Below are 24,386 nucleotides of genomic sequence, written 5' to 3'. Positions count from 1 at the left end.
AATACAAAGACTTTGGGGCATGTTCAGACTGGCCACAAAAAAGTGATATGGATGAGAATGCACCATGTTTGGTTCCTTCACTCCTCAACATTGGCCTTCAGCTTTATCTCAGAAAGCTTTGCACCTTGAAGCACCTCTGCATGTCCTCATGACATCCCCTTCAAGGGAGGCAGCACATTCTCTCGCTTTACTACTAAAAATCACTGTGTTGGGCTACAGCACAGCCCTCATATTTGTCAGGTACTGTGAACTGAAAAACCGCTCAAAGTAAAGGAACTATTTATTTAGGTTGCAAGAGTTTGGGACCCATTTCTGACACTGTGAGCAAGAGGCACAGAAGAGTCTATGTCTATACATTTAAAATCTGTTACAGTCAAAACCAGAGTGTCTGCACCAGGACAGCCTGTTGGAAGCAGTCCTTGGTCCATACCGCAACCCAAACTCTTGAGAATTGTTTAGGGAGTGGTATGGGAGTCCCATGCCAGGGACTGTTCTAGCAACTGAACAGTTCAGACAATTTAATTCTGGGGCTGAGGTGCTGAGGTTCATTATTTGATGTTGTTTAATTTATCAGTGTAGGAATAGCCAAGGAATGGCCTGGACCCAGCTTGCTCTGCAACACAGATACATCCAGGCCATGTCACAAAGGCTCAGGGTCCTGGTCCTGTTCTGTTTAATGGTACAGAGGTAGCTTTCCAACCCTGCTACAGGTTGATTCCAGGAACCTTTCAACTGATTTCAGATTAGAAGGCGTATGCTTACCTACCTTACCGACTCTGCATCCTAGGTCTGAATTTCCCATGTTCAGGTCCTTCTACCATCACAAGATGTCTTGAATCACCAACGATTGACCTGACTTTCTGCTTCAGATTTGAAGAACTCTCCTTCATGTTAAGCAAAGGTATTTCAATCCATCATGATGTTACTTCATTGCACCCTTTTTTTGTTGATCCATGCATGTTAACTGCCATGTGTCAGAAGTTTGCCTGGAGAGCAAGGGAATTCACACCAGTATCTTCCTGGTGGACCTGCATCTATGTGTTAGGTAACTGTAGGCTTTAGAGCAACTTTTCTATATTTATAAGTTGTTCATATTTTATAGGGTGTAATTATTATCACAGTCCAATGTTTGTAACAACTCGGCTTCATGAAACTGCATGCTCAATAGTGCAATTGCTATACTGGGACATATTCGACACAGCCCATTTCATACTGGTGGGTTTCTTTTGATCTCATTTTGTATTAACCACCATTACTATTTATTCTTATCAGTTTTTCTCAATCTTTAAATTCTCTGATGCCCTAAATGTGTTGGTTATGCTCAGTACTTTAGTGTTGGTCTGGAGATGTAAACTCCACCGGAAAAATTGGTTTTGGGTGACATGGGTATTACGCTAGCCAGCTAAAACAATTTGGTAAATATTTGTGCTATTCTGATGTTCAGTTATGCATGTTCTTAACTTTATAGGTCCATCCTAGGTGGTCTGAGGAATTTGCTATCAGTCTTTGTTTCTGTGTGTGCTGTAGAGTGAGCTACAGATTGTTTTTATAGGAATATAGCATTGTCAGGTTATTTAGGATGAAGCATGAAGTTACAAAACAACCAGTTAGAAATGGATTGAACTTAAATACATAATAGCTTTTATCACCTAGCATTAAATTTTCATGCAAATTCTTCTGAGCTCTCTCTCAGACATGTGAGGTTTGGGAAGAACATTGTCACGAACCGGTCAGAGATCTCACTTTTCAAATCTTTTCAATCTCTTGCAGTAATGCTTGGAAACAGCTTAGCAAAATCTAAACTGTTAGGAAGCTGCAATGACTACCTATGTCTCCCATCTTTATCCAGTTTTTTCTTGTGTGGTAATTAGATTGTAAGTAGACTATAAATATGTAACAAATTTTTTCACTTTGATATTTGTATCATCAAGCTTTCCACTCAAGGATAGCATTACCTATAGTAATAAAAACAGAATTTTTAAAAAGGGTTTTAAAATAAAAAATATTTCTTCATCTAAAAATGAAGAAATAAACCATTTTGATTTTTTTGGGTATCTTTTTACATCTGAAATCAATCATCAAATGTGAACAATGGTTACTGGTACTTGGAAAATTTATTTTTAACCAAATCAATTTCCTCTGTGTTTTTCTTTCAATGATAATATGATCCAGTTCCAATTGTGAGCATCTGACAGGAAACCCGTTTCTGCTCCTTGTTGTATCAGCCACACCGGCATTCTTCACCATGAGTTGGGCTCTGAGGCATTATGGTGACACAATGACTGCTAACATAGCATTTGAATTCTTTGTCTCATTTGAGGGCAGAGCTGGGCATCAGGATAAAGGAGCCTAAATATACCAGGGCACAATGCCTATCAGCAGGAATGCATCTTTTGCTGGAAAACAATGTCACCAATCTGTCATCCCTGTCACTGACACTAGGGGCTGGCAAGCATTGCCATCAGTCCCTGTGCTATCTGCAAATCGACTTTCTTCCATTCATCACCTTTTGTAAATGTAAATTATGTGCAATTGTTTCTGATTTGGGATTGAATTACTGAAATGTGTGAACTGGGAGAGTGGCACACGGCAAATAATAAGCAGATGATGAGCTTTTGGGTATAAACTTTATGAAATATGAATAATCATGCTACTGTTTATGAAACACTCAGGAGCTGAGAGCATTTCCTCTGCTATCTAGATGTGTAAATACTTCATATGCTTGTGAATGCATTTTCTTATTGCTTTTACTTTTTCCTTGAGATCAGCGCTGTGTTCTGTACACTGAACATAAAACCTCAAATACATTTTGATAGTGAAAATATTTGTTTCAGTTAATGAAAATCTCCCATGTAGGCTGCTATTTCCTGTTAAAAGTGGGATGCCTTTTATAACTTGAAGGTGGTATTAGATTTTTAATTATATGTTGCTATGTAATACTACTTAAATAGAACTTGAGAAAGAATTCTTGTGTAGAGAATAAGTAAAATTTAATGCATGGGTTCCATTTAATTAGACATTTTCTGCTTTAATAGTTGAATTCCCTACCCAAATTTCATTTCCATAATCAAGCCATGTTTAGGCTGTTGACATACTGTTACTTCATCAAACATTCACTACAACCTTTGCTTTCCAAAATTCTCATTACTCTGAGATTAATTGAGAATATTTGCATAATGCCAAAAGACAATGAAGTTTCTCATGAAGTGGATTTTTCCCCCTCCCGGTTTTAATAGTCTAATTACTAGAGTCGTTGAGTAAGATTCAACAGTTGAAACAACACTGTTACTATGGGTTTTACAAACAACGAGAGAAAATATTGGAAGTGTGGTAAGTGCGGTGAGAAATATGTATTATCGTTTGTCCTGTAAAAGCCTCAATTCTCCCCTTGTTATTCAAACACATTATGTGAAAGATCCTTCCATAAAAGCTCTTGTCAAATCAGCTAAAAATTACTTAAAGTTTTCAATTCGCCATCAGTGAAGATAAAGCTTTTTAACCATCATGTTTATGAAACCTCTCACAAGATTATTTTATATTTTTATGTAAAACAGTTCTGGATAAGGTAGCAATTTGGGGCAGGAGTAAGGAGTTCTGGTGCTGTGTTTTACTGGTAGAGCTAACGTCTTGTCTACTGCTGTGCGCAGGGTAACTATACCAGCAGTTTTCTCTTTCTGGATACTTGGGTTGTAACTGGAGATGTGGGTTTGTATAAATGCCATGTCAAGTATGGAAAAAGAACCTCTCATGCATACAAAGGGAAAAGGCAGGAATGAGATACAGGAAGTGCTTTCCCCACTCTAAAATTAACATGAAAGAACACGGAAATAAGTTTTGACTTGAAACAGGCAGACTGGTTTTCTGCACAAGTGCCCTAAGCTGCAGTTAGATGTGTAAAAGGTGGAGGAGGGGGAAATTGTACTCACCCCTGTAAAATGTTCTAAGTTCACCAGAGGAACATGGAAATTAAAGATTTCAGAATTAAGAAACATCTGCTTCCTGGATTATGGTTTTAATTCTCTTAGTTCCTTGAGCAGGCACTTGACTGTTTCAGAAATCTCTTTCAATGTCGTGTGTGCTGCTGGGGTTATGGGCTAACAGTGCTCACGGATCCACTTTTTGCATTGAAAAATGACCATGAAGCTTTCTTAACACAAATAATAGGCTAAGAGGCCAACTCGTGTCTATAAGAAACTGAAAGTGTTCTTTAAGAGATCACTAGTGTGTTGGTGGCACTTAGAGTTTGCTGTTTCTCCAGTGATATACTGGAGATTTTCACTGCTGTCAGCTTCTTATGCAGTAAGAATCAATTTTGTTTCATATTAGGATAATAGAGGGAGAACAGGTAGAATTTCTGAGTGGAGTTATGTTCTAGGTAGATTGCAGAAAATATTACTGACTGAAATATAAACCGTCCATCTTGTGAGCTGCTCTGGCAGGCTTTAAAGAAAAGAAGACATCATATTTAGCCCCCCAAAATCTAACTTTCCATCCCTTCCTTCCTATTTTATTTTTAATCCTGTTTCCAGTCTTCAGAATAAACTACTCTCCGTCCTTTCATTCTACACGAGAGAATTCTTTGACGTGGTCTTCTGTGACTCCATCTTTTGTCTTTCTTCCACAGGCATTTCTAAAATCATAACATGCTCAGGAAGGATACTCATCAAGTAAGTAGTCAGTACCAAAATTATATATATAGATAGATATAGAGATATAGATATATGCATACACACATGTATATAACAGCCATAAAACAAATTAAATATTGTACTTTTTTGGTTGCTTCTTTTCCCAGAAAAGGCATAAACAGCCTGTGGAACTCATTGCCACATGTTGTTGCAGAAGCTATGTGTATTTTAAAATGGCATAGGAAAATAAACTGTAGAAACTGAGATTGTTTGGACTATTAAGTGTTAAGCGTTGAATGCAACTTTCATCTCAAAGCTTCTTTAACAGTTTTTAGGCAGAGACCACATTTTAGTCCTCAGCTACAGAGCACCTCACATGTTGTCAGTGGTCTGTGAGCATTATTTCTGGAAAAGAAAGTGGATAACTAATTGCACTGGAAGCTCTCACTGCTTCTACACAGAGAGCAGCCACTCTGAGGGTGGGGGGGCTGGCAGGGTAGTTGGTTTTCCTGGGATGTAACGTTTGCAGAAGTTATTCTTTGAGATGGTGCTGCCTTTGAGTGTGTGACACTGTCACATGCCCACCGAGAAATTTATAGACATGAATGGTAGGGAACAAAAGTGTTTCTCTTAAGCCTGAAAATAGATAAACTGCACTGTTATGTACGTGGGAAGGTTATATAATGTTCCTTTACAAAGTCCATGTTAAACCATGTTTTTCCCTCTAGCTGAAAGTATCCCACACAAAACAAATACCTGGTGAGACACCCACGACATTCCTAAAGTTTTTGCTCATCATATTTATCTAATGGAAGCCAAACGCTTGCTGTCAGGGGCAAAGGGGTGCCCAGGTCTCCCAGAGAGAACAGTGTGCCAGCTCCAAAGAAAAAGACTGAAACCACCTTCTTGGTCGGACATATTGACAACCACATGACTTGTGGGATGTGAAGCTCAAGGCCATCTACACTAATAACAGGTCAAGTACTTGTCTATAAATTTCCTTTTGATACTATGGCTTTCACTCTTGCTGCTTTCTGTGTATTTTCAGAAGACAAGGCCGATGATGCAACGTATAATGTAAATCAGTGGGCTGCCACAAGAGAGTTTCATGCATTTATATATGATATGGCACTGTATTTCTCCTTCAGCAGCTATTCAGAGAGAATCTGATTTCTCTTTAACTGGAAAAAGTCCTAGGCATCACTGCACAATTGCAGCACTTTGATGCACTTTGGAATTTGAAAATGCCTGTTTTTGGAGCAGATAGAAAGGGTTGAAGAAGAAGTGCTAGAGTGGGGGAATGAGAACAAAAAAGAAGTGAATACTAGTAGCCCCAGTGAGACATTTTGAGCAGCAGCTAGCACAGGTAGGAGACTGGTTGATGCATGTCTTCCAAAATTTGGCATGAAATGGCTATATGACTTTGTCTAGTACTTTCAACTGCATAACTAAGGTAAGAAACAGCTTGCAGAGCTGTCATTCAACAAGCTGAGCTTTGACTCTGCATCTTGTTGCTTCATTACAAACCCCCACCATCCTTCACCCTGTGCTTTGGACCTTAAACTTGTCAGTAGGTGGAAAGATGTCTGGCTAATTCTTCACTACAAAATTAGTTTGTACACTAATATCTGAGGTAACCTGTCTTAAGAGTTAAGCTTTTTAAAGATATCTATGTCAACTGTTGACTTTATAAATTATATTAGTTTCACTGATGTCATCTAAACAGTTTTATTTTATGTTTCAGATTAATTTAGGATGAATCCATCTTATGCTTCAACTCACACAGGCATGCTGAGGAGAAATGGGTGTATTTATTCCTATCTTAGTGTTACCTAGTGCAAAATGGTGCATTTTGCTTTACTGAGCCCCAAAAGATTTGGCTAATGCTGTTGAGAACACTTCTCTACTCTGAAAGCAGATGCACAAACCTCCTTAGTGACAGCTTGTAAAAAAGGGTAATTGCACACCATTCCTTCATTTTACGTTAACAGTAAAATGGGCATTGCAGAATGTGCCACCTCAAGGTTACCTCAACACCATTAGACTGATCATCGAATCATGAAATGGTTTGGGTTGGAATAGACCTTTAAAGGTCATCTAGTTCAGCTCCCTGCAATGAGCAGGGACATCTCAACTAGATCACCAGTGCTGTTTGATAAATGATACATTCTTTTTTCCTTAACTGACACTCTACATAAGCGTCTCTCTGCAATAAACCTTTGGGTTTTCAGTTCTGTCCCCACAGAACTATCTTCCTTCTGCTTTCTCTGTTTCCCGCTTGCCCCTAAAACAGGCTGCAGAAACTATGCAAGTCAAAAGGAAATAACACATGTTTGATAACTTTTTGATATAAAAAAAATTATAATTTTTCACAAGGCTGGTGTTAGTATCGTTCGATGTAGAAATGTTGGAGCTGAGCCAGAGTTAATAGCAGCACAATGACAGCCAGTGTAACTTGTTAAATGACCATTTTCTCCCTACCTATCTGCTCTCTGAGGACCTCTCTCTGCAGTAAGCATATGTCTTCTAACTCCCTCCCTTCATACGTATGGCAACAAAGTTTGCAACTCCAAATGTACTACAGCTTCTCCCTACAGCCCTCCCTCCACTTACTTTCCTCCACCTTTCCACAGAGCTAAATTATTTAAGCCTGAGGCTTCTTTGCATGGTTTCTACCAAAGGTAGTTCTTTGCTAAATTGAAAAGCTGGAGGAAAAGTTTTGAGATTAAAATAATTCCAGTGTTCCTGTGGCAGTGACTCAGGAGTGTTGTGGAGCTACCTTGTCTGACCTCTCCCATGACGGATTCATTAATCTCACTGAAGGTGCCAGAAGATCAGCTAACTGCTTTTCCTATTTGGCTGCACCCAGATAGCATTTCTGAGGAAACAGTGAAGATTGGATGGAAGATATGACTTGAATTTCAACAACCCATTGCTGCTCCAGAGTATTTAGTTTAAGAAAAAGACAAAGGTTACGTCAGTCCATTTTGAAATCGTGCATGAAAAGCTTCTGGAAGAACATACAGACTCTTCCTTAATTGAGACGTGACCTTCAGCTAAGGGAGAAACCACACTTTACGCTGCATTGTACAGAGCTTTCATTAGCACTAAAGTGCTTTTTAAAATAACCCACTTAGTTCTTCTGTACTCTTAGGTGAAAAAAAGATGCACAAAAAATACTATTAAAGTCCATCAAGGTTTAAAGGTCTGGATTATTTCTGCAACAACCTGATACAACTACCTAAAGTCAATCTGTTAGAGAACAACCTTAGCCCAGCCTTCAGAGCAGTATGATTCCTGCTGGTTCCCATGATACACATCTGCCTCAAAATATTACTTTATGGGCCTGAACACTCTGTTGGTTAACATGCAATGCTGCTATGTGTTTCACTTAGAAGCCTCTTTGGCACCTGCTTTCTAGTGTGTCAAAAATATGCATTCATAGTCAAGCTAGGGAAATGACCTGGGTCCAACATAAGGAAACCTCCTGTACAGTTCATAGGGTTTTCTCCCATGAAATGATTTTAAGACAGGACCTTAAATCTGTGTATTGGACTACAGGGAATTTGACTGCTCTTAATCTTATGGATTTGGTTACTGTGTTGCCTGAACCCACAGTTTAGAACCAGGTAAAAGTGTGAGGATTGTGCCATAATTAACTTCAGTTCTTCAGAGAGGTAGAGGGATCGTACCTGACACAAAAACAGATGGACAAGCACGGCTCTCTGCAAGGAAAGAGGAGCTCTGCAGAGCAACCTGCACAGAGAAGCATCATTAAATATTGGTTTGGGGAGAGCTTATGAAGCAAGCTATACTATCATAGTAAGGATTGTGTGGACACTATGCTGACATCTATACTGCTACTTAAAGTAGGATAAGAATCAGAGGATAAGTAGTAAGTGATGTGGATGCTACAGGTCCAGGGTTTGAGTTTGCCTCATTACACTCATTTATTGAGCAATATGGACATGACTTGTGAGAGTCAGTCCATGTCCAAAGGCCAACAGACTGAATTAGGTAAGACAAACACGTGGTGGGGTCCAGGGAGCAGAAGGAACAAGCTGAGTGAAAAAAGTGGCTGGAAATAGTCTCATAGTGTCCCAGGCTTGATTCATTCTGTCTTTCCTTCTGGATGTGTTTAATGAACAGCACAAACAAAGAGAGAGATAATAGAAATGGAGTCTGGGTAGAGGGTCCAAATGGAGGGTGAAAGGGTGCTGGGAGAGAAGCAGCAATGGTATGTGTCGATCAACCATCTCACTGGTCTAATGAAGGGAAGCTTCAGAGGCAAGGGTGGAGGAGTAAAGCTGAGGATACTAGTCATTACAGAGCTTTTTTTTTTTCTTTTTTGGCTTTGGCCCTTTGGTTTTTTCCTATTTTCTTCCAAAATGCAGAAAGAGGAGAAGCTGTTCTGTTCTCCTGGATGGTTGCCCTTAGACAAGGCAGTTTCCCAAGGGCTTCTTGGTCTAGAGAAGTGCCAAATAGCTAAACTGGGCTTTACAGGACAGCTGGGGCAAGAACAGAGATGGGACTTTAAACTGCAGCTTCTATTTCCTGAGTAAATCTTTAACCATCAAGACAACATCATACAGGGATTTAAGGTCTCTGCCTTTCTTCTGCTAAGACTGTTCTTTATATTAACTGAGGTGGTGAGAGGAAGACAAGCCAAGAATGTCCATGACATTTTGTTTTGACATCTAAACACAAATTGTAACACTTAATTACTGACTATAGTATCAGATCCAATGTGGGATCTCTTTGTCTTATAATTTTACTATTCACTGCAGTCTTCCCATATTGAGGGCTGTCTGTTTTATTTTACAAACTACATTGGCATAAATCATCTCTAAAAGTGCCCATTTTTCTTCATCAGCTGTAACAGGGGCTCTAGTGACTGGTTCAGAAAGATGAAGACATCCACATAAATCTCAGATTAATCCTTCCTCTCAAACATTGGTTAATCCTCTAAGTCTATAGTCCAAAAAAATTGAACTAAATGCTAAGCAAACCCAATTTCTTTTAAAACCTCCAGCTTGCCTGGAACTTTGTTAACCTGCTCAGCCCATGGGTACTGAATAAATTCCACTACTTCCATACTTCATCTGAACCAACAAGTGTGGGTGGAGACCCTTAGAGTGTGTGTTAAAAAATAAATGTTTCATCTGATTTCAGCTTTAAAGAAAACATATCTTGTCATCAAATGTGACATGTTCTGTGAAGCTATTGCTTTAGTAATATGAATCTATCAATCTTTTTAAATGGAGTGTGCTTTGTCAAGAGAGGTAATAACTTTCATTAGATGAAAAGATATAGCTGGAAGAAATGGACTGGTTTCTAATAAGTTTGCCCTTTTTTTGCATGCATTGATATAGAACTCCCCTGTCTCTCTGCAAACATAGCCACTTTTATATCCACCATAGCTATCACCTGTTTTTTAGGTTCCTTTTCAAAGTAAGTAGGTCCTGATTACTTTTAAGTTAGCAAACTCTATTCTAGTTAGTCTTTCTCTCTGAGATAAAATCTTCAGTAGGATTTGAATTATCTATGCCCATATGGGCAGAAAACTGTTTTTTTTCAATTGATTGACTACACAGTTATTCAAATCAACATAATATTTCTTGATATAGGAAGTTAAGCCACCGTAAGGTATTAGTCTATATCACTGTAGTCATACTGATACAATTCATCATATGCCTAGTTTTATAGTGAAATGCATGACTCTTCTTAAATGTTATCCTGAAATTAGAAAAGTCACTTTTACTTTGGTTCCAGTATCCATATTACAATTTATGTCCTTAAACTGTTAGTGGTATAATTGCACTTGTACCACCTTTCTGCTTAATTTCTCTGTATTGATAAAACTCTAGTCTGACCTGTACAAGATATAAGGTGGAGACAGTTAGATCAGTATAAAAGAACATCAGTAATTCTGATTTCCGAGGCTAGTTTTCTTGATATTGTCATTAAGACATGCTATTTGATTTTAACTTAACTTAATCAAATCTGTAATATATTCATGGTGTAGTTTTTTTCTATTTGATAGTAATAAAAACAAAGTCCAGTTAAACCAGTGTACTGATCTTTGAAATAAAAAAGTGTGCGTGTGCATGTGTTTGTGTGTATTACAAAAGTAGGCATAATTTCAAATATTTCAGGTAGTACAACATCTTGACAAGATCTGATGGATTTACTGTTCCTCTTTAAAGGAGGTTATTCAACTCAAACACCGTCTTTTTCAATATGCTTTTAAGGTTCATCCTAATGGAAATAATAATACTGAATAGCTGGATAGCAATTCACATACTCAAAGCACTGTGCAAACATTAACTAATACAGTTACACAACATCTAAATAACTATAATACTGGCTGTCAAGGCAATGAAGAAGCAGACAAATGCAAAGCACTGCACGCGGTTCTGGAATGGATTCCGCAGTGAGGAGGGAGGGACCGAGATCCCTCCCAACAGAGCGAGGTTCAGCGTGCCAGTATGCTCCAAGTTTGCATTGTTCTGTTTCAGCCACCTGCGATGCTATGTTTAAAGTGTTAATTAGCAGGTAGCAGATGCTGGTTCTTTGCCAATTCTGCCTTGGAAGTGTTCTTTGTACTGTACATCAAAATATAATGATGCCAATTCCAGGTTTCCGGTGACTGGTTTCCCACTGAACATCTGGGTATAGTTCCAGGTACTGACATTTTCAGAAGTTTTTCTTTAATCTTACTTATTTTTTTCTCCTGTTGCTGGGATTTTTTAAAACAAGCTGCTGACAAGAATGCAGAAAAAAACCTGATTTGGTGTCTTGGGTGACGGCGTTCTGTCACTGTCATCTTTATGTTTTAGCTGATTTATGACAATAACAGCAGAATATGCTGACGAATTTATTGGAGTGCTTGAAAGATACAGTTGGAGACATTTAATTGTTTGCAGCCTTCTGTTAATTTCCTGGTTTAGAAATCAGAGCTGCTGAGGTCTGTTAAACAGTAGCAGAGTTTGCAATGAAGCCCTCTCTTCCTCAATGACACCAGCTGTAAGCACATTACTGCCGGTTACAAACGTGCTTTTTTATTCACTATACCTTGAACAGATGAGAAAATAATCAATTTTCCTGCATCCATGACTGTACCTGACGCCTTCTAGCCTTGCCAGATATATTATACTGCAATAATAAACTAGTCTGGAGGTGATAAAAGCATTGGATGTTATTTTAGTTTTATTCTAAACTAGAAAGAATGGGTCCAGGCCTTTGACCTTCAAGTGTGAGGGAAAGCTTTTCTTTTCAGTGTTAATGTTCATACTTAACAATACAACTTTCTCAATTTACATGTCATCGTTCATTGTAAACGTTCAAAAGTGGTTTATGAATGTGACTGTGCACGCAGTTTATGAATGGATCACTTCATGCACGGTCAAAGTAAAGCAGCAGTTGCTGGGAGATGTGCAAGCATTTAGTTGTGAATAGCATTCTGCAGAGCAATTTGGGACATGTTGAATTGATATTTCTTTGCCTGTGAAAACATGTCTTTAAAGCTCATACGTATGATAGTTCTGGTTTTATCATTTATTTAAAAACAGGTACCTGAGAACAGGCCAGAATTCCTAGTGCATTGTGATGTTGGTTTGTCTAATTAGTAAATATGATTAGTAAATATCCATTAGTAAAATTGCTAGCAACTGGCTGATTTCTATTGCTTCTTCCTGCAATATTTTTGCTTCCCAATGCATAACTGAAGAGTTTATGCTTTTGAATACAGTGTTGGAGTATCTATATATATGCACTAATAGGAGAGCAATAGGAAATACAGAAAATTGTGCATAAATTGTATTTCCGAATATTGAATTCCTACATCTTGAGAGCAATTCTGCCAGACTCCAGTGATCTGTGATGTTTTGTGGAGCCTTTCTGTGAAGCTGACCTTCAAATTCTTTTCACCCCGTGATGTCTTCACTGGGTTTGCAAAATCTCAGCTTCTGTCTTGGTGTATTGCAACACTGTCACTATCATTTGCATCTCCAAAGTCACATTTGTGCCCTCACAGAATATGTCTCTCTTGAAATCTGTAATAATGAAACATTTCTAGGTTTTTCATTAAAAACCAGCAGGTGTCGTAGTTTCTCCAAAAAGAAAAGGTTTCTCCCAAATCCTTTGAAACTGCAGCAACTCCTTAGGTATTTGTGTGCAGTATGTCACACAGCAATAATTCTGTGTTAGGTAAGTTATTGCCGAGCAACATGCTCCAACCATCGGATCTTTTAATGTCTCTCACTTTTAGGTGGAATACATTAATATGAAAATATCCCCATTTTACTAGCTGAAACAGAGAAGATGTTGTGTGATGCTAAGCACCCAAGGACTGTGTGGCACTGTCTCAGTCTGATTACTGTATGGAGGCATTTTCTGAATTTTATTGCCTCTGTCCCTCTATTCAGTCACGTTTGAGGTCTGAGCTGTCTTTTGTTGCTGCTCTGATGTTTGTCCAAAATGGTTAAATGGATTCAAGTTAATGAGATGCTGTGCTAAGGGAATTAAGTAAATACTTTTATAATGAAAGCATAAATGGTGGAATGTGCCTACTAGTTAAATCAACTAAAATTGCTCTTACCTAACTTTAGCTACTTCAAAACTGGGTAGTTTGTCTGAAGAAGCAGTCGTGCCTTCCTCTGCAGTTAAGGGAGAAAAGTAAACATGTCCAAGGGCCATCTCATCTCTTCCTAAGATTAGTGTTGGAAAATTATCCTCTGGAGATATCTGTATCTCTCTACTAAATGTAGAAGAAACCCAAATGTCTGTTTCACCTTGATGATTATTTTGAAGATAGTTGGAATTAGGTGATCTTAATAGGCACAATGAATCAAGCCCATTCTGCTTACTTTTTCTGTAGCAGCCTGTGTTTAAAAACAACAGGACAGTTGTATTCTTGATCTTCATCAACAGTAGTTAAATAGACAATATTCATCCTACTGCAGCTGTGCACATATTTGTGTCTCTTGTTGGAATAATACCTAAGCTCCTGCAAATCATCACTGGCATTTTCCTTGAACTGTCTCTAGGTAGGGGAAGGTGATTAGGATTTCTGGTTTTCAGATGCAGAATTGAAGTGTAGCAGCTACTTGTGCAATCAGCTGTATCATAACTGATGCAGCAAGGATTAGCAGCAAGCACAAGACCCTGAAGCCTGAGGTAAAAGTAATCTCTTCCTCTGTGGGTGTTGGATAAGGGAAGGAAAACAGAAAGGTGAAGAAAAATGTGAATAGGAGTGGAGAGCTACTTTTCTTCAAACAGTCTGTTGGGGGGTTTCTTGCACAGAAAGATGGTGGCACAGCTGGGATCATAATATAGACCTGATGAGCTCTCATGGTGAAGAGCTCATCCAAAGCGAATCCTTACCTGTATGCACCCCTAGATTTGTAGTAAAGAAAACAAAAGAGCCCAATGGAGATATAATTTACCTTAACCAAAAAAAAAGAAAAAATGAATAAGTTTTGATTTTTAGATTTTGTGATTACTGTTACAAGGAAGAATCTTAGCTACCTAAGATTTAGGCACACAGACTGAGCTGACTGTCTCAGCTGTCCCTATACTCAATGAAGAAAGAGTGAGAACTAAACAGGAGTCTGTATTTGGATTAAATAAATTGTCATCTCCTTTCTTTACCTATAGAGACAACCTATATAAGTAGCTTGACAGATAATTTTAGATAAGATGAATCCCATGGAAGAAAAAAAAATTCATAAAAAAATCAATATTTAAAGAAATCTAAATGTTGAAATATGCATATGCATACAGCATAGTTTTATACTCAGGATCAGAAAGAACTTGGCAATTTGAGCTTGTAGGGGGATAATGCAGAGGAATGGCCAAAATAATAATCAAGAAGCATGCTCTGTAATAGGCTGGAATAACAGAAGAGGTTTCCAGCCTGTGAGATGCCAGAAGATCAGGAGTCTAGAGCAGAGCTAAAATGGGAAGTCTTGTTCCTCTGAAAGCACCATATGACAGGCTGGGATTTCTTCCCATTCACACTTCAGACAGCCATGAAAAAGGGAATTTGGGGTGGGGGGCCAAATTATGCTCACTCAGAAAACTCCTGGCACCCTTTTCCAATCAACACTCAAAATACAGATGTCTGCCTTGAAAAAAAAAATAATTTCAGAAGAGAAATTAGGAGAATTTGTTGTGAAATGAGTCAGGGAAACAGCTTGACCTCAGTCAGGAAGAGGCTTTGTGCACTGCGTGGACCTATCAAAACATGTGCAGTATTAAATATAGCTCCTCCTGACATTGAAAATTGCCTACTACTGATCTGCTTCTAGCTGAGAAATGACGGCACTGCTGGTGTAACTGAGTCAAATGGTTACCGTTAGCATGTTTCTTCTTGACAGAATCAGCCCATATGAAGTTCACAACACTTTCTGCAGGACTGAGGCCATTTTATAATTTTTAAAATTAGATTTCTGAGCTTGATTATTTTGAATCTGTTAGCAGTCCCTCTTGCTTCAGCAATGGAAGACGGCAGGCTTCTTAGATTCCTGTGTCTTTTCAAAGTTTAACCTCTGAGTGAATGCCACTGGCTCAGTTCTGCAGACGTGGGAATCAGAGCTGGGTAAAGCTGAGCAGTTCAGCCAGTCAGCCTTGGATCTGGTGGACTGTGTATGGGCCTGGCACCAAGATGTCTTTTTCAGCTGTGGTTTTGGTGCTTGTCTGCTGCATTCTGTTGGTTGTGTCAGTCAATAAAGTGCATTTCTGCATCTGGAAGCAGGTGATAAAAGCAGAATTACTTTGCAGCCTGGTTGAGACAGGGAAGAGGATGGGATGGAATAGGATGGGATCTGCTCCTCCTTTTCCATCGCAGCAGCTGTGTCTGTACATGAGGGGAAGGACAGAGCTATGGGGTACATGTGGTGGTGTGTGATGGGGAGTGGGAATTGTCATTACAAGAGAAAAAGGAAGCAGGTGAAGAGAGAAGGCATGGAGCAGTGACCTTATGCTGACCTGCAGCAGCCTTGCACCTCCGTAGCTGCCACCTCGCACCCCACACAGCAGGAGTGTGGGGTGTGGGGAAGCAAAGGGAAACACAGCACCTGGCTGGCTGCCCCAGCCAGCTGCAGCTTCGCTTGCCTGAAGTCGATCCTGGAGTCAAGGGTAAGTGTCCTGGGCTTGATGCCTGCTGCTAAGGTCATATATTACAGTTCAAGATAAAAGCGGGTTCTTGGTATTGCTGAATAGTTGCGTGAACCTCACCCAGGAGACTTAGGGTCTGGAGTCAGTAACAGAGAGATGCAGAAGAGCAGAGGAAGCCTCGTAGTGACTTCTATAATTCAGGCAATTTGTCCTGGTTCAAAGTCAGAGGCAAGACATTTATATTTTTTTATCCCTCTGCCCCACAGAGAACCATGCTGCATAAACTGTCTCAGTACTCGAAGCTAAGGAAAACAAGTGATGGGCTGGCAAAAGTCATGTTCCAGCATGGCCGTGCTCTAGGAGTGCAGTCTTTGGGGTGCCTGAGCACCTCCTTTCCTCACAGCTGAGGGTGATGCTTCTTATCCCTCCCTTTCTACTCCTCAGAGAAATTTTGGGTCAGTGCCACATCCCTTCCCCTTCTGCAGCCTTCCCTGACTTTCTCTTCTCTCTTCTTCCACTGAAACAGTTGGTTGTGATTATCAAAGATGGTTAGCAGGAAATATTGGGACAAGATGAGAAAAACCCTTACTGAGAAAGAATGTATCCCTGCTGCCAACAGAAGGTATAGAAAGCTTGACCACATTACGACAAACCAGTCTTTTAAATGTCACTGACGGAACTAAATGTGTATGGGTGATATTTTCCTAGGCGGTTGGAAAAGGAGGCTGGTGTGCTATGGTTTGATATTAGCAGGTCTGGTTTGCGCATCACCTCCTACATTCCTTCTGAAATAACATTGCTAAAAATCTTATTTGGAGAGCGAGACCTATTTAGTATAGTTTGTTATTTAAAATACTGTGGTCTGCAAAGCAATCCTTCTCTCTTCATCATTTCTACACTGGCTGGCCAATGCTTACTGTATTGTTTCATTCTTTAATCTCGTTTGAATGCCAGGATTTTCAAAATAGGTTGCCTGGAGTTGGAGGTTTAGTCATATCAATTAACTGACTCCTAAAGTACTACCCACCCAGTCAGAGGTACACACAGCAGTTCTACCTTTGTGGCACCTGGCAGTGGCTATGAGATACAACTGATTGTCACTATTGGAAAGGTGAACAGTTAAATAAAAAATTAGGCAGATTTATGAAGGCCACTCATCAGGGAAAGCTTGGCAGCAGGTGGAAGTGGTCCTTACAGGTATCTGAACAATGTGTGATGCATTTCAGCATTGTTTTTAAACTCTACTTCTTGAAAAGGAAATGTAATCATACTTCAGAGCCACGGGGAGAAGGAAATTCCTAGAATTAACTTGTGAGTCTCATTAATAATCCTATTGAAGGTCTGAAACCCACTTTTTCTGTTGGGCCATTTGGTGGTTTTTGTTCTCTTTTTAAAACACCAATACCCCTTCACACTTCTCACCACCATACAACAGCCTTATACCCTGGATCCTTTAAGATAGAACTCTACTGTATTGATCTGTTTTAAATACTTTATTTCCCTCTTTAATTCAAGCCAAGGTATTTTACTGGATATGCATGGCAAGGTTTTGGCAGCAGGGGGCTACAGCGGTGACTTCTGCGAGAAGCTGCTAGAAGCTTCCCCCATGTCCGATGGAGCCAATGCCAGCCGGCTCCAAGACGGACCCACCACTGGCCAAGGCTGAGACCATCAGTGATGGTGGTAGCACCTCTGGGATAACATATTTAAGAAAGGAAAAAAACCTTGTGCAATTTCAATCAGACAGAGAAGTGAGAATATGTGAGAGAAACAACTCTGCAGCCACCCAGGTCAGTGAAGAAGGAGGGGCAGGAGGTGCTCCAGGAGACAGAGCAGAGATTCCCCTGCAGCCCGTGGTGCAGCCCATGGTGAGGCAGCTGTACCCTGCACCCATGGAGGTCCATGGTGGAGCAGAGACCCACCTGCAGCCTGGGGAGGACCCCATGCCGGAGCAAGTGGGTGCCTAAAGGAGGCTGTGACCCCGTGGGAAGCCCACACTGGAGCAGGCTCCTGGCAGGACCTGTGGCCCCGTGGAGAGAGGAGCCCACACTGGAGTGGGTTTGCTGGCAGGACTTGTGACCCTGTGGGGGACCCACGCTGGAGCAGTCTGTTCCTGAAGGGCTGCACCCCGTGGGAGGGACCCACACTGGAGCATCTCATGAAGGACTGCTCCCTCGTAGGAGGGACCCCATGCTGGAGCAAGGGAAGAGTGAGAAGCATCTTCCCCCTGAGGAGGAAGGAGTGATAGAGACAACAGGTGATGAACTGACTGCAACCCCCATTCCCTGGCCCCCTGCACTGCTCGGAGTGGAGGAGGTAGAGAAATTGGGAGTAAAATTGAGCGTGAGAAGAAGGGAGGTTTGGAGGGAAGGTGTTTTAAGATTTAGTTTTTATTTCTCATTTCCCTACTCTGATTTGATTGACAATAAATTGAGTTTATTTCCCAGAGCTGAGTCTGTTTTGCCCCTGACAGTAATTGGTGAGTGATCTCTCCCTGTATTTATCTCAAGCCATAAGCCTTTTGTTATATTTTTCTCTTCCTTGTCCAGCTGAAGAGGGGAGCGATAGAGCAGCTTTGGTGGGCACCTGGCGTCCAGCCAGAGCCAAACCTACTAGAGATATTTTCAAGAGTACATTCTGGAAATTGGCTACTCGCTAATGAGATTTGGTTTTGTACTTTTTATTAAACCTGTCTTTCTTCCCAATCCCAAGCCTAGGCTGACAGAAACTGAGATGAAGGATATATCATAATATTTTGGGTTTATTTTTTGTGGTGGGTTTTTTTTTTGTTTTTTTTTTGTTTTTTTTTTTTAAATTTCTGATTTATCTGCCTGTCTTCACAACCCCTATTAAAGATATGGATGACAATTTTTTTGAGATAATATTTTTGGTCAGAAAAACATGGATTTCATAAAATCAGGTGTTTGTGAGAAAGCAGCTTTTGTGGCAAAGCTTTTACTGAGAGATCACTCCAGCCTTGAATAGATTTGACTTTCAGATCATAGAGAGAGCGATCACTCCACTGCAGATTATAAAACAACCAAGCAAAGAGCTAGAATGTGTGTGACCTGAGTTCCAGTTCTCTGAATCAAGAAAAGGCATATATAAATCAAACCAGCTTATGGCCCAGAGACCTACTGGCTATTCTATTACACACAGATCTGTAATATCAAATAAATTTAAATCTCTGTTATACTTATGGTGCTCCAAGTTTATAAACATGAGAAGGATTGTAGGGAGAAGAAATACCTTGTATTAGAGCAGATGGCAAGTTTTAAGGCACATAAAACTTTCTTCAGTTCTTTGCACTCCTAAAATGTTGGTTTTTTCCAGCCGCAGCATTTGGTTTAATATTATTTCTCTTGACAAAACTTCCCTTCTGGAAAAGTTTCTCTCTAGTTTGCTACAGAAAAAAAACCCCAACAAAACAACAAACCTAAAACAAAACCAATATCTCAAACAAACACTTTTCAAACAGCCTGTCTTGCCTTTTGAAATTCGTGAAGACCTTCATCGAGCTTTTCCTCTTCTCAGCAGGAGAAAAGTTCAGAAACTTTCCAGTTCTCACTGTGCCTTTGGACTGATGGTGTTTCAGGTAGGTTTGAAAAGAGGCTAAGGGAGCTCAGTCTTCTTTAAGGCTATCAAAGCATACAATAAATCTATCACACATGTGAGAGAATAGGCACACAGAATACTCAAAGCAGAAATTTTAGGCTTGGTAGCATGTTCCCTCTGAAGGTAATGAGTTCATTGCCTTGCATTTGGTGAGGTATTCTGGGTAGCTGGGAGAGAACTAAGTAACAGACTTTGTTCATAAATGCTGGTATAAGGAGACCTCAGCTATTCCTCAGTTTAGCAACAAAGTTCACTGCTTTGCACTTAAAGTAGCAGCACTCGTGTCCAAGTAGCTTTGTAGCTCCATGGTTTCTGTAATGAATGTCATGTTCTGGAGTCACAGATTTGTCTGCCAGTAGCGTACATGCTCTTGACTTTTGCTGGTTGAAGCAGTGGTTGAAGCAGAAACAGTTATGAGGGAGGCTGAAGAGGGAACCTACCTCATCTTTCTTTGTGGTCATGTGGACATGCTTACTGGGATACAATATCCTGCTCTGATTGCATTCTGGTTTTTATTGACACTGTCTCCAAGGAGATCTTCCACTGTCTCCATCTCTTCTATCTGCAAGTTGCTCAAAGTCAGCTCAGAAGAAAGGTTTGCTTTAGTTTGAACTGTTCTGCCATCTAAGCAGATCTGAAAGCAAAGCACTCAGGGGAGTGCTTACTCTTCAGAGGGAGGAACAGATAAACAATTAAATGTCTGTTCAAGGAGTGTTGTACTTCTTGGTCAGTAAACAAGATGTAGGTCTGGAAAAAAAACCCAAACTGTAAATTTTGTGTTAGACACTAAAAAAAGTATGTGCATGAAAGACATAAATTACAGTTTCACTGGCAATTGTAATCCTGGTGTTTTCCACACATGTGAGCATTTGATTTTGAAACACTGATTTCAAAATCAAGGTTTCATGCCATTTTTGTGAATATGGTTACAGACCTTCCAGCATTAGCAGACAGACTAAGCATTAGGATGAAGGAGTAGAATTATGGAAACTCTAGTTGATAAAATGTGATGAATGCAAAGTTTGCTGATAACTAGTAATGCTCATAAGGGAGCTGCACTCCATAGCTGATTAGTATATCTTATACCACCTGGCAAGTCCAGATGGTTTTAAGCAATCATCTATATCCTCCAAGAACTTTATGGACCTGTAAGCATTTAGAGCAGCATCCTGATTATAGGAAAAGGAATGAGCCAGGTGCACTAGATATCAGGAACAAACAAGTGATTAGGTCTAGTAAAATCTGCAGTGTTTTTAGAATAGATTGCAGATTTCATTAGTAACACCAGCAGGAAGAAGGGATCCTCACAGTTAGGTCTTCAAGGGGCATTAAGTTGCAACATGTTAAGCACAACAGTGCTGTTTCCATTGGCCTTTCAATCTAGAGGAAGCTGCATGAGGAGGCGTGGTACCTCAAAACGGGATCCACCAAAGTCAGCCTAGTGAAGAGGGAGATGTCTGAGCCTATCAAGCACTGGAGGAAAATATGTATTGAATCCATTTCTCTCATAAGGATTTAGAGGCTTACTGTGGAGACTGGGTCAGGCACTGCTCCTGCTTGCAGCTGCAAGAGGAGGTGGTTGTGGCATTTCCTCACAGTGCCTTGTCATGAGAATATGTGATTTTGATCTTTTTCTGCCTCAGTAGATTGGAACCAGTATCACCAGCAACCTGGACTACAGCCTGATGCACCAAACGGGGAATTTTTCTATCCTGTCTACTAAAACAGTTTCACTTTAATAGGGTAGTTTGATATTTAATGAACTAGAGAAGCATGAGCAAGGCTACAGCCTTGTGGAGAGGTGTCACCTCGAAAAAAATGTATTTTATTTACTGATGCAGCAAATGTGTAATTTATATCACACAGATAGTTTCTCTCTTTAATGTGTATTTATGGTACCATCAAAGTGAAACTGTCTACTGGAGGGTTTCAGCAAGGTAAGGTTTATCCCAGTGGTACAAACAGTTGCCTAGAGGGTGGAAAGTTTCAAATCCCTGAAGACAGAATGGGATATTAAACACAATCCTTCTTTATCTAGGCAGGTTCCCTTGCTGCTGAGCTACTAAAGAAGGGGAAATATGACCTCCTCTTTCTGCAGTTTGATTTTATTGTTTTTTTCCTTTTTCCCAGAATCTGACTTCAAAGTGAAGGGATGCTTTGAGACTGAGCTGCAGTGGGCCGGACTGGTTTCTGAAGACAAGGTAGGCATCTGATAATAATAAATAAACAGAAACACTTCTTAACTGCTGTTTAAACTTCTGAGTACTCTAAAATGACTGTACACCTCCTAGTCTTGTATGAAAGTTTTCTGAAAGCTTGTGTCCTCACCTAAGCACAAGCAGAGTTTCTGGCTCCAGAGTGGTTAGAGGCGTACCTAAACCCACTAGGAAAGTGAAGAGGCAAGTCATTCCCTTACAGCTGGATCCATTCAGCTTACTCAGAAAGTGCCAAGCACCTATCAACAAGAACAAAGCCCTGCAGAATTTAAGTCAGTTTAAAAAAATACAGCTGCAACAGGAGGAAAGGATAGCCTCCCCTCCCCAAAGCTTTTACAAATGATGGCCTATTAGTTGCCTGTGAAGTGAAAGGCTTGGAGATTATACTGCTCACCTCAGTTGCAGTCTTCAAAGGCAGCCTAGTGCATAAATGATATTTAGGGAGATGATGCAGCTTTCTGTGCTCACTTGCATCATCTGGTAGGATACAACTTCTCATGTTTTCAATGTGTACTTTTTATTATATAAGATGCGTAGCAGCCCTGGGAGATGAGTAATTTGCACAACATTTCAAAAAGTGGATACCAAATCTTGCCATGAACTACCTAAAAAGAATTTATACAGGAGACAAATACAAATTATGACAGCACTTTTGAAATGGCACATTCTTCATTTTAACTAACATTTAATTTAACAAAGGAGTTATTGTGAATTTTTTGCTCATTTTAAAATTCAAATTGGAAGAACTAGGTTTTATTCTGATCTCTGCTTTGCATTCACAGAAATTAAGATTGAGAAGTCAATGTGACATTTTCATAGTTCTCATTAGATTTTGAGAAAACCAAGTAATGTCTGAAAACAGGTTTTCTTTAGTTGTCACTTTTTGTATTTTTTCTTATGAAAGAAAATCCAATTTGTGTAGTAATGTGTGTCTGTACAAAGCACATGAAGCCACTGATAGGACTCTGCATGGTACAGCTCTAAGGAGACTACAACAGGAGATATAACTCCACACTGGGGCTTCTTAGAAAGTAATTCCTGGATGGTTTAATTATTTCTCAGATTGTGGATTAGAGTTCATTTTTAGTAACTAAAATAAGAAAAAGTGGTTAAGGAAGAAGTTAAGATACGGGAGTTTGGGTTAGGTGTCTGTGCTTATAATGGTAATAAATAAATAGAAAATATTTGTGCTGTTGCTGAAGTCTCTGAGTACCTAAAAAATGCTCTTTGACTAAGGCAAGTCACAAGATGAAAGAAACAATCTGAAAATCTACTTATGTGAAAAGACCTTGAGAAGGCAAATCTGTAGAGAAATTTGGGGGTTTACAGGAAAGGTGCTCACCATGGATCTTACTGTTGGTCTGTACACTTATTCCATTCCTGCTGTTAGAGACAAATACGTGATTAACTTCATTAAATTAAGTCAGGCATCATTCCCATTTCTACTTAACTACATACTTATGGAAACAGAGTGAAGTTAGAAAGAGATCATAAAATTAAATGAACCATTCTTTTTCTTCAGCATGCACCAGGTCTGCACCTAGAGATCCCTGAGGAAACTTTTGCAGGTATCTCATCACTCTACACTCATATTATTGAATGTAGTGTTTTACTTGTCCCACAGTCCTAGCAAAACCCCATCTTTCAGAGTCTACTATTTCCCCATTAGCTGCGATCCTTTATTTGCAAGTAAATAAATACATTTAAAAATAAATGATTGAAAAAGAAAAAGGAATAGTTGGCTAGGTATACAGAAAGCTGTTTTAAAAAGCACATTATAGAAAGCGTATAACTAGGAAAAATATTTGCTAGTAATATAAGTAATAAGTACGTAATAATAAGTAATAATAAGTGTGTAATATATAATAAACACGTTTGATTATTTATCTTTACATATAACAAGCCCTGTGCAGACAGCTTTGGAGGTTTTATTTACTTGCATTTGGGAAATCTTTATAAATGATGTTTTTTACTGAGGCACTTGGTTGTCATTCTTATACTCAATACCTATACAAAAAAGGGCTGTTCTTCAAGCTTTGAATGACTGTAGGCAACTCTAGGGTCACTGTAAAAAGACAAACATATGTATATATATTAATGTTCATAAATTAAACTATTGCTTGCTTACTGTGTGGAAATAAAGCTAGCAATATCTGATGAAGTTAATCTGACCAAACGTAAATCCTGTTGTCTAATCTCTTGTTTCAAAGATCAAAATATGCAATCTTTTTGAACTATAAAATGATTTTAATAGGTTCCTTTCAAATATATGACTTCTTGGAAATAAAAACTTTAGCTCCAGAAGAAATCAAAGCTCCCACAGACTTTATTATGGCAAAACAGAGACAAGCAAGAACATTGTCCCTGCTAAGCAGAGTCGAAACCCCTGAGTCTTGTACTTTCAAGGGTCTGTCTCCTTGTGCTATCAGTTTTAGTTGGGGTGGGGAGAAACCAATGGGGGAAATGTGGTGATTTGGGTTTTCTTCTTTGTTTTATTTTGTTCTTTAGCAATATAAGCTGGTTTTTTTCCTCTCAATGGGCCTGGACTGATGTAGACTCCTTGTGTTCTTGCCCCAACAACTTTTAGTCTAAAGGCAGAATGAACACAACAGCAGCAGTCCATATCAAAACATATGTCTGAGAAAAACAGATAATTCATTGGTTTTTGATTGAATGTCAGTGACTTTCTAAGAGACTCAGGACCAGGTCATCAACTGGTATCAGTCAAGTTAGCATTAACTTCATTGGACTCGCACCAGTTAATGACAGATGGAGGTCCAAGCTATTTATACCTTTGCAGAGAGTACAT

This window comes from Strix uralensis, chromosome 2, assembly GCF_047716275.1.
Source record: "Strix uralensis isolate ZFMK-TIS-50842 chromosome 2, bStrUra1, whole genome shotgun sequence".
Classification (NCBI taxonomy): Eukaryota; Metazoa; Chordata; class Aves; order Strigiformes; family Strigidae; genus Strix; species Strix uralensis.
Note: the sequence above shows the minus strand (reverse complement) of the source record.